Here is a 14,581-nt window from a genome sequence, read left to right on the forward strand (position 1 = left end):
GGTTCTGCCAGAGGGGTGGGGTTAGAGGGAGGGTGGGGTTAGAGGGAGGGAGGAAGAGAGAGAGGAACTGCAAGCAACATCAAGAGGGAGACAAATAGTTTTGTTCCAATGTTAGAGCCCTTAACATGGAACAAATGACATAATGAATCTTAAAATGTGATTTGTTAGAATATATGAAGGGTAACAGTTTTCTATGAAGTACGTATGTATCATTATTTTAATGACCTTTATAATGCCTTATAAATCAATAAGTCCTGAGGAGGTGTGATATATGGTTATTATACAGTACCACGGCTAAGGGCTGTTCTTAGACAAGACACAACACGGATTGAGAATTATCTAACACTTTCAACAATACAATCACATTTTATTTTATTGGTTTCATACACATATTTATCAGATGTTATTGTGGGTGAAGTGAAATGCTTGTGTTCCTGGGTTCCAACAGTGCAGTAATATCTAACAATGCTTGTGTTCCTGGCTCCAACAGTGCAGTAATATCTAACAATGCTTGTGTTCCCAGCTCCAACAGTGCAGTAATATCTAACAATGCTTGTGTTCCCAGCTCCAACAGTGCAGTAATATCTAACAATGCTTGTGTTCCTGGCTCCAACAGTGCAGTAATATCTAACAATGCTTGTGTTCCTGGCTCCAACAGTGCAGTAATATCTAACAATGCTTGTGTTCCCAGCTCCAACAGTGCAGTAATATCTAACAATGCTTGTGTTCCTGGCTCCAACAGTGCAGTAATATCTAACAATGCTTGTGTTCCCAGCTCCAACAGTGCAGTAATATCTAACAATGCTTGTGTTCCCAGCTCCAACAGTGCAGTAATATCTAACAATGCTTGTGTTCCTGGCTCCAACAGTAATATCTAACAATGCTTGTGTTCCCAGCTCCAACAGTGCAGTAATATCTAACAATGCTTGTGTTCCTAGCTCACAGAGGGCAAATCTAAAAAGTCAATGGAAATATTAGGACAAGCAATGATATATATATATATATATATACACTGTGTACTGTGATGTGATGCATAGACAATTTGGAGTACATCTGTAGTATATCTGAAGAATAGTAGATGTACAGTAGTAGTTATATAGGATGAACCATGACTAGAATACAGTATATACATATGAAGTGGACAGCAGTAGTTATATAGGATGAACCAGGACTAGAATACAGTATATACATATGAAGTGGACAGCAGTAGTTATACAGGATGAACCATGACTAGAATACAGTGTATACATATGAAGTGGACAGTAGTAGTTATATAGGATGAACCAGGACTAGAATACAGTATATACATATGAAGTGGACAGCAGTAGTTATATAGGATGAACCAGGACTAGAATACAGTATATACATATGAAGTGGACAGCAGTAGTTATATAGGATGAACCAGGACTAGAATACAGTATATACATATGAAGTGGACAGCAGCAGTTATATAGGATGAACCATGACTAGAATACAGTATATACATATGAAGTGGATAGCAGTAGTTATATAGGATGAACCATGACTAGAATACAGTATATACATATGAAGTGGGCAGCAGTAGTTATATAGGATGAACCATGACTAGAATACAGTATATACATATGAAGTGGGCAGCAGTAGTTATATAGGATGAACCATGACTAGAATACAGTATATACATATGAAGTGGACAGCAGTAGTTATATAGGATGAACCAGGAACCAGTCATGGTTCATCCTATATAACTACTGCTGTCCACTTCATATGTATATACTGTATTCTAGTCCTGGTTCATCCTATATAACTACTGCTGTCCACTTCATATGTATATACTGTATTCTAGTCCTGGTTCATCCTATATAACTACTGCTGTCCACTTCATATGTATATACTGTATTCTAGTCATGGTTCATCCTATATAACTACTGCTGCCCACTTCATATGTATATACTGTATTCTAGTCATGGTTCATCCTATATAACTACTGCTGCCCACTTCATATGTATATACTGTATTCTAGTCATGGTTCATCCTATATAACTACTGCTGTCCACTTCATATGTATATACTGTATTCTAGTCATGGTTCATCCTATATAACTACTGCTGTCCACTTCATATGTATATACTGTATTCTAGTCATGGTTCATCCTATATAACTACTGCTGTCCACTTCATATGTATATACTGTATTCTAGTCATGGTTCATCCTATATAACTACTGCTGTCCACTTCATATGTATATACTGTATTCTAGTCATGGTTCATCCTATATAACTGCTGCTGTCCACTTCATATGTATATACTGTATTCTAGTCATGGTTCATCCTATATAACTACTGCTGTCTACTTCATATGTATATACTGTATTCTAGTCATGGTTCATCCTATATAACTACTGCTGCCCACTTCATATGTATATACTGTATTCTAGTCATGGTTCATCCTATATAACTACTACTGTACATCTACTATTCTTCAGATATACTACAGATGTACTCCAAATTGTCTATGCATCACATCACAGTACACAGTGTATATATATATATATATATCATTGCTTGTCCTAATATTTTCATTGACTTTTTAGATTTGCCCTCTGTGAGCTAGGAACACAAGCATTGTTAGATATTACTGCACTGTTGGAGCTGGGAACACAAGCATTGTTAGATATTACTGTTGGAGCTGGGAACACAAGCATTGTTAGATATTACTGCACTGTTGGAGCTGGGAACACAAGCATTGTTAGATATTACTGCACTGTTGGAGCCAGGAACACAAGCATTGTTAGATATTACTGCACTGTTGGAACCAGGAACACAAGCATTGTTAGATATTACTGCACTGTTGGAACCAGGAACACAAGCATTGTTAGATATTACTGCACTGTTGGAACCAGGAACACAAGCATTGTTAGATATTACTGCACTGTTGGAGCTGGGAACACAAGCATTGTTAGATATTACTGCACTGTTGGAGCTGGGAACACAAGCATTGTTAGATATTACTGCACTGTTGGAGCCAGGAACACAAGCATTGTTAGATATTACTGCACTGTTGGAGCCAGGAACACAAGCATTGTTAGATATTACTGCACTGTTGGAGCTGGGAACACAAGCATTGTTAGATATTACTGCACTGTTGGAGCCAGGAACACAAGCATTGTTAGATATTACTGCACTGTTGGAACGAGGAACACAAGCATTTCACTTCACCCACAATAACATCTGATAAATATGTGTATGAAACCAATAAAATAAAATGTGATTGTATTGTTGAAAGTGTTAGATAATTCTCAATCCGTGTTGTGTCTTGTCTAAGAACAGCCCTTAGCCGCGGTACTGTATAATAACCATATATCACACCTCCTCAGGACTTATTGATTTATAAGGCATTATAAAGGTGATTAAAATAATGATACATACGTACTTCATAGAAAACTGTTACCCTTCATATATTCTAACAACTCACATTTTAAGATTCATTATGTCATTTGTTCCATGTTAAGGGCTCTAACATTGGAACAAAACTATTTGTCTCCCTCTTGATGTTGCATGCAGTTCCTCTCTCTCTTCCTCCCTCCCTCTAACCCCTCCCTCCCTCTAACCCCACCCCTCTGGCAGAACCAGGAAATCCCTCCCCCTTCACAAACTCTCTTCTGAGGAAACGAAACTGATCTGAGTCTCTGTCTCGTCTGTCTGTGTGAGAGTGAACAACCGTCCAAATGGCTCAACAGGGAGTTCTGCTGGACCAGGACCAGTTCTGTTGTTCTGTCTGTCTGGATCTACTGAAGGAACCAGTCACCATCCCCTGTGGACACAGTTACTGTAGGAGCTGTATTGAGGGCTGCTGGGATCAGGATGTTCTGAAAGGGGTCTATAGCTGTCCTCAGTGCAGAGAGACCTTCACTCCAAGGCCTATTCTGAGGAAAAATAACATGTTGGCTGAGGTGGTGGAGAAACTGAAGAAGACAGGACTCCAGGCTGCTCCCCCTCCTGCTCTGTGCTATGCTGGACCTAGAGATGTGGCGTGTGATTTCTGCACTGGGACCAGAAAGCAGAAAGCCCTCATGTCCTGTCTGGCGTGTCTGGCCTCTTACTGTGAGACTCACCTCCAACCTCACTACGAATTTCCTGCTTTGAAGAAGCACAAGCTGGTCAAAGCCACCGCACAACTACAGGAGAAGATCTGCTCTCATCATGACAAACTGCTGGAGGTTTACTGTCGTACCGATCAGCAGTGTATCTGTTATCTGTGTACAATGGATGAACATAAAGGCCATGATACAGTGTCAGCTGCAGCAGAGAGGACTGAGAAACAGGTAAGACCAGAACAACTTGTTGGTGACTGTCTGATAAACAAAGAATTAAAGATACAGTAGGAACTAAGGCTGTTTGAATATGAGATCATTCAAATGAAATGAATCCTCAGCAGAACAAATATGAACACAAACCTTGAGTATATAGATATGTTAACCCAGATTCTCCAAATGTATCACCATTTTATAATGTCAAACACTATTATCATTCTGAATGCCCTTTTATGAGTCCAAAGTTCAGTCTCAACCTGTTGATACATGTAGTCCTACCATAAAAACTATAATCATTCACATAGCAACAAATAAATATCATTTAGTAAATGGACCATCCATTATTTAGACCTTCCTCTCTATGGGCCCTATGTCACATTACTATACTATTGATCTACTGGACTAATAAAGCTTGATAGCTCATTGAAGAGTGATTCTCCACAGAGGCAGCTGGGGATGAGTCAGCAGAAGGTCCAGCAGAGATTCCAGGAGAGAGAGAAGGAGCTGAAGGAGCTCCAACAGGCTGTGGAGTCTCTCAAGGTGAGTATTGTTGACCAGAGGAGACACACCATTTCACCTGTCTCCTCCAGTCAGAGAGAGAGAGAGAGAGAGAGGTAGAGGGGCCCCTATCCAATCCCACTGACCCCACTGTTGGGAACAGGTTGTCACTGCTGAGGCAGTGAAGAAAGTAGAGGAGGATGGGTCAAGGCTGAGGGATCCTGAGAGGATCCCTGTGAGTAGTAGATCTGTGACAGCACAGAGGGATGGGCCAACCAGTGATATATGCTTCAGTAAGGTTGGCTTCTTAGTGTTCATAGGAAATGGTTATCAACTGTACCGCAGAAATGGAATGTAAATCACAGAAAAAAAATATGTTTTGGTGGCAGCTGCAGAGAAGTATTTGGTCATACTAGATTTGACTTCAGAAGAGTTCCAGGGTGTGTTGAGTGGTGGTGTCCCGTCCTCCCAGGCCGTTGGCCTGGTGCAGGAGCAGATAGGGTCAAAGTAGTGGAATGGGGTAGTGGGTTTTAATGAGTGTAGGGTTAGTTGGCCTGGTGCAGGAGCAGATAGGGTCAAAGTAGTGGAATGGGGTAGTGGGTTTTAATGAGTGTAGGGTTAGTTGGCCTGGTGCAGGAGCAGATAGGGTCAAAGTAGTGGAATGGGGGTAGTGGGTTTTAATGAGTGTAGGGTTAGTTGGCCTGGTGCAGGAGCAGATAGGGTCAAAGTAGTGGAATGGGGGTAGTGGGTTTTAATGAGTGTAGGGTTAGTTGGCCTGGTGCAGGAGCAGATAGGGTCAAAGTAGTGGAATGGGGTAGTGGGTTTTAATGAGTGTAGGGTTAGTTGGCCTGGTGCAGGAGCAGATAGGGTCAAAGTAGTGGAATGGGGGTAGTGGGTTTTAATGAGTGTAGGGTTAGTTGGCCTGGTGCAGGAGCAGATAGGGTCAAAGTAGTGGAATGGGGTAGTGGGTTTTAATGAGTGTAGGGTTAGTTGGCCTGGTGCAGGAGCAGATAGGGTCAAAGTAGTGGAATGGGGGTAGTGGGTTTTTAATGAGTGTAGGGTTAGTTGGCCTGGTGCAGGAGCAGATAGGGTCAAAGTAGTGGAATGGGGTAGTGGGTTTTAATGAGTGTAGGGTTAGTTGGCCTGGTGCAGGAGCAGATAGGGTCAAAGTAGTGGAATGGGGTAGTGGGTTTTAATCAGTGTAGGGTTAGTTGGCCTGGTGCAGGAGCAGATAGGGTCAAAGTAGTGGAATGGGGTAGTGGGTTTTAATGAGTGTAGGGTTAGTTGGCCTGGTGCAGGAGCAGATAGGGTCAAAGTAGTGGAATGGGGTAGTGGGTTTTAATGGGTGTAGGGTTAGTTGGCCTGGTGCAGGAGCAGATAGGGTCAAAGTAGTGGAATGGGGTAGTGGGTTTTAATGAGTGTAGGGTTAGTTGGCCTGGTGCAGGAGCAGATAGGGTCAAAGTAGTGGAATGGGGTAGTGGGTTTTAATGAGTGTAGGGTTAGTTGGCCTGGTGCAGGAGCAGATAGGGTCAAAGTAGTGGAATGGGGTAGTGGGTTTTAATGAGTGTAGGGTTAGTTGGCCTGATGCAGGAGCAGATAGGGTCAAAGTAGTGGAATGGGGTAGTGGGTTTTAATGAGTGTAGGGTTAGTTGGCGTTGGGATTTGGGGGATGGGGGAGGGTCTATTAGAAGTTAGTAGGGATCTTTTTTATTTTCTCAGAAGTACTGAGTTAGGTAGGAGGATTTAGAAATGGTGTAAACCGTGATTGAACACACTCCAGCACAGTAGGAGGCGCCACGCTCCTTTAACGTTGGTTTGAAGACCTCCATTATACCATAGAAGAAGAAGAAGTTGGTAACGTGAGGTTTTGTCGTTCGTAAAGAGTGCAGCTATTCTTTTGCCTATTTTCCAAATGTATTTTGTCATGGTGGGAGGGTTTGTTTATCGGTTTCCGCTGTTTATCGGTTAGAGTTGAGGAGGGAGTAGGGTAGTTTGATGTCCTCAACCGAGTGGAGAAGAAACGCTGTCTCTTCAGGTGCGTTGTGGAGAATGGTGTGGAGGAATTATTGATCCTGGTCGGTGAACAGGTGGGAGAGGAACATATACACTCTGTATCCAGAATGAACAAGGCGGTGGTTGTGGTAATGTAAAAGGTGAGTCTTGTTACCCGGCTAGTTACCAGTATGATTTATGTGAGGGGTTGTGTTGGTGCTGATTTCGACAAGAGTAGTGGTGTCTAATCTGCCTCCGTTTATTACCACCGAACAGATCCGTAAAGAGTTGGTTAGTTTTGCTAAATGTGGAAGTGTTTTTCTGAACGAAATTCAAGGTTAAACAGGGGAGGGGTGGTACACAGGGTTTGTTAGCACACAGGAGCCCAGTGATATAATATTATATATATATAATATTACTATATGTCCCAGCTGTTTGCTGTGGTTTTGAAGTAATTCTCTTCCAGCCCGCGTTAACCTTGTAGGTTTACCTCAGGTAACTTATTATTAACTATCCTTGTAGGTTTACCTCAGGTAACTTATTATTAACTAGGTTACAGCTACTAATAATGGTAACTGGTAATTTGATATGTGTTGAAATCTGTTGGTTCGTAGACATCAAATAGAGAGAATGCTGCGCAGGTTCACTGAGTTGTAAACCTAATGGATAGGTAGAGATCATTGATTTGTAGCTCTGACTCAGTTGCTACCTCAGATTATGAGTCTATCAAGTGTGGTGAATGAGGTATGTAGTTCCCACAGAAGACCACAGGGAGGAGCAAGAGAGATATAAACCCATACAGTTTATCTCTTTAAATACCCTGAACCTAACAATCAATCTAATGTATTTATGAAGACCTTTTTACATCAGCAGATGTCACAAAGTGCTGTACAGAAACTCTAACCCTACGTATAACCTGTTTTATCCTGAACCCTAATTCTAGGGTAGGGTAGCCTAGAACCCCTTTAGAAACTATTATAGTAATAATATTATGTTAGTAAATACCATTATAGTACTAAATAGGTTCTATTGTTATTTTTTAAATAAAACCTATGTATAGTACTTAGCATTTAACTGTTTTTTTGTTATTTTATTATATTTAGAGGAGTCTGTCTAATTAATGAAAAGTTAAGTTATTGCCAGACTTTTTAATGAAACCTTTATTTAACTAGGCAGGTCAGTTAAGAACAAATTCTATTTACAATGACGGCCTCCTGGGGACCAGTGGGTTAACTGCCTTGTTCAGCGGCAGAACAACAGATTTTTACCTTGTCAACTCTGAGGTCTCCCATTGTTTCCGAAAGGGGAAAGTTTTTACCAATTGTTGGTAGTTAAAACGTAAACCAGTTATTATTATAATACAGTTTTTATGGCTTGGTCCTAAGAACAGGTTTTAGTGGTAAATTAAAAGGTCGTTTTTTTTTGGTGCCATTTATGGAAAACTGAATTGGGTTTGTGGCTGGATCAGCAGCTCTTCATCATGCGGCCGGAGAGACTCAATACAACAGGGGTCTCTGATTTCTATGCTGCAGTACTGAGGGCCTGGCAGCTGCTGAGACCCACACGAGAGGGGGGGTGGTGGTGCCTGGGCCGTGGGGATGGGAGGAACCACTGATCACTGGGTTTGGTGGACCTGGAGAGCAGGGTGGCAGCGTTCTGACTCAAAGCAGCACAGAGGCTACTGTACCGTACGGAGGTGGGCTTAGCGGGAGGGAAGGGGCATCAGAGGCAGGGGGTTGTGGGGGCTGAGAGCATGGCAGGGTATAGGTGGAGGGTGCTCTATAAGCTCCCAGTGCTGGAAAGGTCAGGGGTCATCGAGTGGAGGGTATTACGTGGAGCCCTGGACACCAATAGCTGATTGGCTCGGGTTGACCTGGGAGTTGAGGAGGGGTTGTCCGTTTTCTACAATGACAGACTGTTCATCATGTTTTCTCTGTGTTGCCGGGGTAATGCCATTACTGTTTATTTAATTTCACCTTTATTTAACCAGGTGGGCCAATTGAGAACAAGTCCTTTATTTAACCAGGTAGGCCAGTTGAGAACAAGTCCTTTATTTAACCAGGTAGGCCAGTTGAGAACAAGTTCTCATTTACAACTGCAACCTGGCCAAGATAAAGCAAAGCAGTTCGACAACATACAACAACACAGAGTTACACATGGAATAAACAAACGTACAGTCAATAACACAATAGAAAAGTCTATATACAGTTGTGCAAATGAGGTAAGATATAGGAGGTAAGTTAATAAATAGGCCGTGGTGGCGAAATAATTACAATTTAGCAATTAAACACTGGAGTGATAGATGTGCAGAAGATGAATTTGCAAGTAGAGATACTAGTATTAACTAACTGCTATCTCTCTGTCCCTCTCTCTCTCTCTCTCTCTCTCTCTCTCTCTCTCTCTCTCTGTCCCCCTCTCTCTCTCTGTCCCCCTCTCTCTCTGTCCCCCTCTCTCTCTCTGTCCCCCTCTCTCTCTGTCCCTCTCTCTCTGTCCCTCTGTGTCTGTCTGTCTGTCTGTCTGTCTGTCTGTCTGTCTGTCTGTCTGTCTGTCTGTCTGTCTGTCTGTCTGTCTGTCTGTCTGTCTGTCTGTCTGTCTGTCTGTCTGTCTGTCTGTCTGTCTGTCTGTCTGTCTGTCTGTCTGTCTGTCTCTCTGTCTCTCTGTCTCTCTCTGTCCCTCTCTTCTCTGTCCCTCTCTTTCTCTCTCTCTCTCTCTGTCCCTCTCTCTCTCTCTTCTCTGTCCCTCTCGCTCTCTCTCTCTCTCTCTCTCTCTCTCTGTCTCTCTCTCTCAACAGCGCTCTGCACAGGCAGCAGTGGAGGACAGTGATCAGATCTTTACTGAGCTGATCCGCTCCATTGAGAGAAGGAGCTCTGAGGTGAAGGAGCTGATCAGAGCCCAAGAGAAGGATCAAGTGAGTGAAGCTGAAGGAGTCCTGGAGCAACTGAAGCAGGAGATAGCTGAGCTGAGGAAGAGAAGCACTGAGCTGGAGCAGCTCTCACACACAGAGGATCACATCCATTTCCTCCAGGTAACTAAACTGTCTTGTTACATGTGATATGAAATGAACTTCATGTGAAACTATTCATCTCATTCATTATGTTGTCCTGTCTGTCCCTCTCTCTCTCTCTCTGTCTCTCTCTCTCTCTCTGTCCCTCTCTCTCTCTGTCTCTCTCTCTCTGTCCTTCTCTCTCTCTGTCCTTCTCTCTCTCTGTCCTTCTCTCTCTCTGTCCCTCTCTCTCTCTGTCCTTCTCTCTCTCTGTCCCTCTCTCTCTCTCTCTGTCCCCCCTCTCTCTCTCTGTCCCTCTCTCTCTCTCTCCCTCTCTCTCTCTGTCTGTCCCTCTCTCTCTCTCTCCCTCTCTCTCTCTCTCTCTCTCTGTCTGTCCCTCTCTCTCTCTCTCTCTCTCTCTGTCTGTCCCTCTCTCTCTCTCTCCCTCTCTCTCTCTCTCTCTCTGTCTGTCCCTCTCTCTGTCTCTCTCTCTCTCTGTCTGTCCCTCTCTCTCTCTCTCTCTGTCCCTCTCTCTCTCTCTCTCTGTCCCTCTCTCTCTCTCTGTCCCTCTCTCTCTCTCTCTGTCCCTCTCTCTCTCTCTGTCCCTCTCTCTCTCTGTCTCTCTGTCTCTCTCTCTGTCTCTCTCTCCGTCCCTCTCTCTCTCTCTCTCTCTCTCTCTCTGTCCCCCTCTCTCTCTCTCTCTGTCCCCCTCTCTCTCTCTCTCTCTCTCTGTCCCCCTCTCTCTCTCTCTCTCTCTGTCCCTCTCTCTCTCTCTCTCTCTCTCTCTCTCTGTCCCCCTCTCTCTCTCTCTGTCCCTCTCTCTCTCTGTCCCTCTCTCTCTCTCTGTCCCTCTCTCTCTCTCTGTCCCTCTCTCTCTCTCTGTCCCTCTCTCTCTCTCTGTCCCTCTCTCTCTCTCTGTCCCCCCCTCTCTCTCTCTGTCCCCCTCTCTCTCTCTCTCTGTCCCCCTCTCTCTCTCTCTGTCCCCCTCTCTCTCTCTCTCTGTCCCCCTCTCTCTCTCTCTGTCCCCCTCTCTCTCTCTCTGTCCCCCTCTCTCTCTCTCTCTGTCCCCCCCTCTCTCTCTCTGTCCCCCTCTCTCTCTCTCTCTCTGTCCCCCTCTCTCTCTCTCTCTCTGTCCCCCTCTCTCTCTGTGTCCCTCTCTCTGTGTCCCCCTGTCTGTGTCCCCCTGTCCCTCTGTCTGTTTCCCCCTGTCCCTCTGTCTGTGTCCCCCCCTCTCTCTGTGTCCCTCTGTGTCTCTCTGTCTCTGTGTCCCCCTCTCTCGGTGTCTCTCTCTCTGTTCCTCTGTCTCTCTCTCTGTTCCTCTGTCTCTCTCTCTCTGTTCCTCTGTCTCTCTCTCTCTCTGTCTGTCTGTCTCTCTCTCTCTCTCTCTCTCTCTGTGTCTCTGTCTCTCTCTGTCTCTCTCTGTCTCTCTCTCTGTCTCTGTCTCTCTGTCTCCAGAGTTATCAGTCTCTCTCCAGTATCAGTGTATCTTCAGACTTACCCAGCATCGTTGTCCGTCCTCTTCAGTACTTTGGAGATGTGAGTAAGACTGTGTCTGAACTGAGAGAGAAACTAGAAGACTTCCTTAAAGGAGAATGGACCAAGATCTCCACTACAGGTGTGTTGAAAACAATCAGAACATCAACTTTAGACCATTGAAAGTTCCCTACTAGTCATATACATGTGGAATATGGTATGATGATAACATTCCCTCTCTCTGTCAATGTGTTTGTGTGTCTGTAGTGAATATAGTGGAGGTTGTTCTGCCTCCAGAGCCCAAGACCAGAGAACAGTTGTTACAATGTGAGTCTCTTTATTGTGAAGTAACTAACAGTCTCTTTTTACTGCCACTCCTAACAATCCCTCTAGAAATATATAGCAATAGTAGATCTAATCAAAGACTGGGTATCTATCTGACTCCTCATATTTCTCTGATTTGATCTCTGCTGTGCTCTAATCAAAGACAGGGTAGATACAGTATCTGACTTAACTTATTGTTCTGACTCCCCTCATTGGTCTCTGCTCTTCTCCCAGATTCCTGTCAGCTCACACTGGACCCAAACACAGCACACACACACCTCTCTCTGTCTGAAGGGAACAGAAAGGTGACCTATACAGGCCAAGACCAACCATATCCTGACCATCCAGACAGATTCACCGACTACTGTCAGGTTCTGTGTAGAGAGGGTCTGTCTGGACGCTGTTACTGGGAGGTGGAGTGGAGTGGAGTGGGGCGTGGGTTATTACAGCAGTCTCATATAAAGACATCAGCAGAACAGAGACAGATAATATATTTGGATACAATAACAAGTCCTGGAGTTTACAGCGCTATAGAGGTGGTTATTATTTCAGACACAATAATGTTGGGACTAAAGTATCAGGCCCTCAGTCCTCCAGAGTAGGAGTGTACCTGGATCACAAGGCAGGTACTCTGTCCTTCTACAGTGTCTCTGACACAATGACCCTCCTCCACAGAGTCCAGACCACATTCACTCAGCCCCTCTATCCTGGGTTTAGGCTCTATTATAATAGTACTGCTGAGCTGGTTAAACTGTAGTAGGGTCCACATAGATACTAGTCATGCTGGTGTAGTCTATAGCTGAGCTGGTTAAACTGTAGTAGGGTCCACATAGATACTAGTCATGCTGGTGTAGTCTATAGCTGAGCTGGTTAAACTGTAGTAGGGTCCACATAGATACTAGTCATGCTGGTGTAGTCTATAGCTGAGCTGGTTAAACTGTAGTAGGGTCCACATAGATACTAGTCACGCTGGTGTAGTCTATAGCTGAGCTGGTTAAACTGTAGTAGGGTCCACATAGATACTAGTCATGCTGGTGTAGTCTATAGCTGAGCTGGTTTAAACTGTAGTAGGGTCCACATAGATACTAGTCATGCTGGTGTAGTCTATAGCTGAGCTGGTTAAACTGTAGTAGGGTCCACATAGATACTAGTCATGCTGGTGTAGTCTATAGCTGAGCTGGTTAAACTGTAGTAGGGTCCACATAGATACTAGTCACGCTGGTGTAGTCTATAGCTGAGCTGGTTAAACTGTAGTAGGGTCCACATAGATACTAGTCATGCTGGTGTAGTCTATAGCTGAGCTGGTTAAACTGTAGTAGGGTCCACATAGATACTAGTCACGCTGGTGTAGTCTATAGCTGAGCTGGTTAAACTGTAGTAGGGTCCACATAGATACTAGTCATGCTGGTGTAGTCTATAGCTGAGCTGGTTAAACTGTAGTAGGGTCCACATAGATACTAGTCATGCTGGTGTAGTCTATAGCTGAGCTGGTTAAACTGTAGTAGGGTCCACATAGATACTAGTCATGCTGGTGTAGTCTATAGCTGAGCTGGTTAAACTGTAGTAGGGTCCACATAGATACTAGTCATGCTGGTGTAGTCTATAGCTGAGCTGGTTAAACTGTAGTAGGGTCCACATAGATACTAGTCACGCTGGTGTAGTCTATAGCTGAGCTGGTTAAACTGTAGTAGGGTCCACATAGATACTAGTCATGCTGGTGTAGTCTATAGCTGAGCTGGTTAAACTGTAGTAGGGTCCACATAGATACTAGTCATGCTGGTGTAGTCTATAGCTGAGCTGGTTAAACTGTAGTAGGGTCCACATAGATACTAGTCATGCTGGTGTAGTCTATAGCTGAGCTGGTTAAACTGTAGTAGGGTCCACATAGATACTAGTCATGATGGTGTAGTCTATAGCTGAGCTGGTTAAACTGTAGTAGGGTCCACATAGATACTAGTCATGCTGGTGTAGTCTATAGCTGAGCTGGTTAAACTGTAGTAGGGTCCACATAGATACTAGTCATGCTGGTGTAGTCTATAGCTGAGCTGGTTAAACTGTAGTAGGGTCCACATAGATACTAGTCATGCTGGTGTAGTCTATAGCTGAGCTGGTTAAACTGTAGTAGGGTCCACATAGATACTAGTCACGCTGGTGTAGTCTATAGCTGAGCTGGTTAAACTGTAGTAGGGTCCACATAGATACTAGTCATGCTGGTGTAGTCTATAGCTGAGCTGGTTTAAACTGTAGTAGGGTCCACATAGATACTAGTCATGCTGGTGTAGTCTATAGCTGAGCTGGTTAAACTGTAGTAGGGTCCACATAGATACTAGTCATGCTGGTGTAGTCTATAGCTGAGCTGGTTAAACTGTAGTAGGGTCCACATAGATACTAGTCACGCTGGTGTAGTCTATAGCTGAGCTGGTTAAACTGTAGTAGGGTCCACATAGATACTAGTCATGCTGGTGTAGTCTATAGCTGAGCTGGTTAAACTGTAGTAGGGTCCACATAGATACTAGTCACGCTGGTGTAGTCTATAGCTGAGCTGGTTAAACTGTAGTAGGGTCCACATAGATACTAGTCATGCTGGTGTAGTCTATAGCTGAGCTGGTTAAACTGTAGTAGGGTCCACATAGATACTAGTCATGCTGGTGTAGTCTATAGCTGAGCTGGTTAAACTGTAGTAGGGTCCACATAGATACTAGTCATGCTGGTGTAGTCTATAGCTGAGCTGGTTAAACTGTAGTAGGGTCCACATAGATACTAGTCATGCTGGTGTAGTCTATAGCTGAGCTGGTTAAACTGTAGTAGGGTCCACATAGATACTAGTCATGCTGGTGTAGTCTATAGCTGAGCTGGTTAAACTGTAGTAGGGTCCACATAGATACTAGTCATGCCGGTGTAGTCTATAGCTGAGCTGGTTAAACTGTAGTAGGGTCCACATAGATACTAGTCACGCTGGTGTAGTCTATAGCTGAGCTGGTTAAACTGTAGTAGGGTCCACATAGATACTAGTCACGCTGG

General features: G+C 44.0%; 1 pseudogene across 1 annotated transcript; it reads left to right on the top strand.

Annotated features, from left to right (window-relative positions):
• The first annotated feature begins 3,626 nt into the window (after positions 1-3,626).
• Positions 3,627-13,050, top strand: LOC145875713 (tripartite motif-containing protein 16-like; annotated as a pseudogene). Its single transcript, XR_014391308.1, has 6 exons — positions 3,627-4,302; positions 4,735-4,830; positions 9,572-9,805; positions 11,219-11,378; positions 11,504-11,563; positions 11,795-13,050. The product of XR_014391308.1 is annotated as a tripartite motif-containing protein 16-like (transcript).
• Positions 13,051-14,581: the final 1,531 nt, after the last annotated feature.

The sequence above is a fragment of the Salmo salar genome, unplaced genomic scaffold (assembly GCF_965601325.2).
Source record: "Salmo salar unplaced genomic scaffold, fSalSal1 ptg000322l, whole genome shotgun sequence".
NCBI classification, from domain to species: Eukaryota; Metazoa; Chordata; class Actinopteri; order Salmoniformes; family Salmonidae; genus Salmo; species Salmo salar.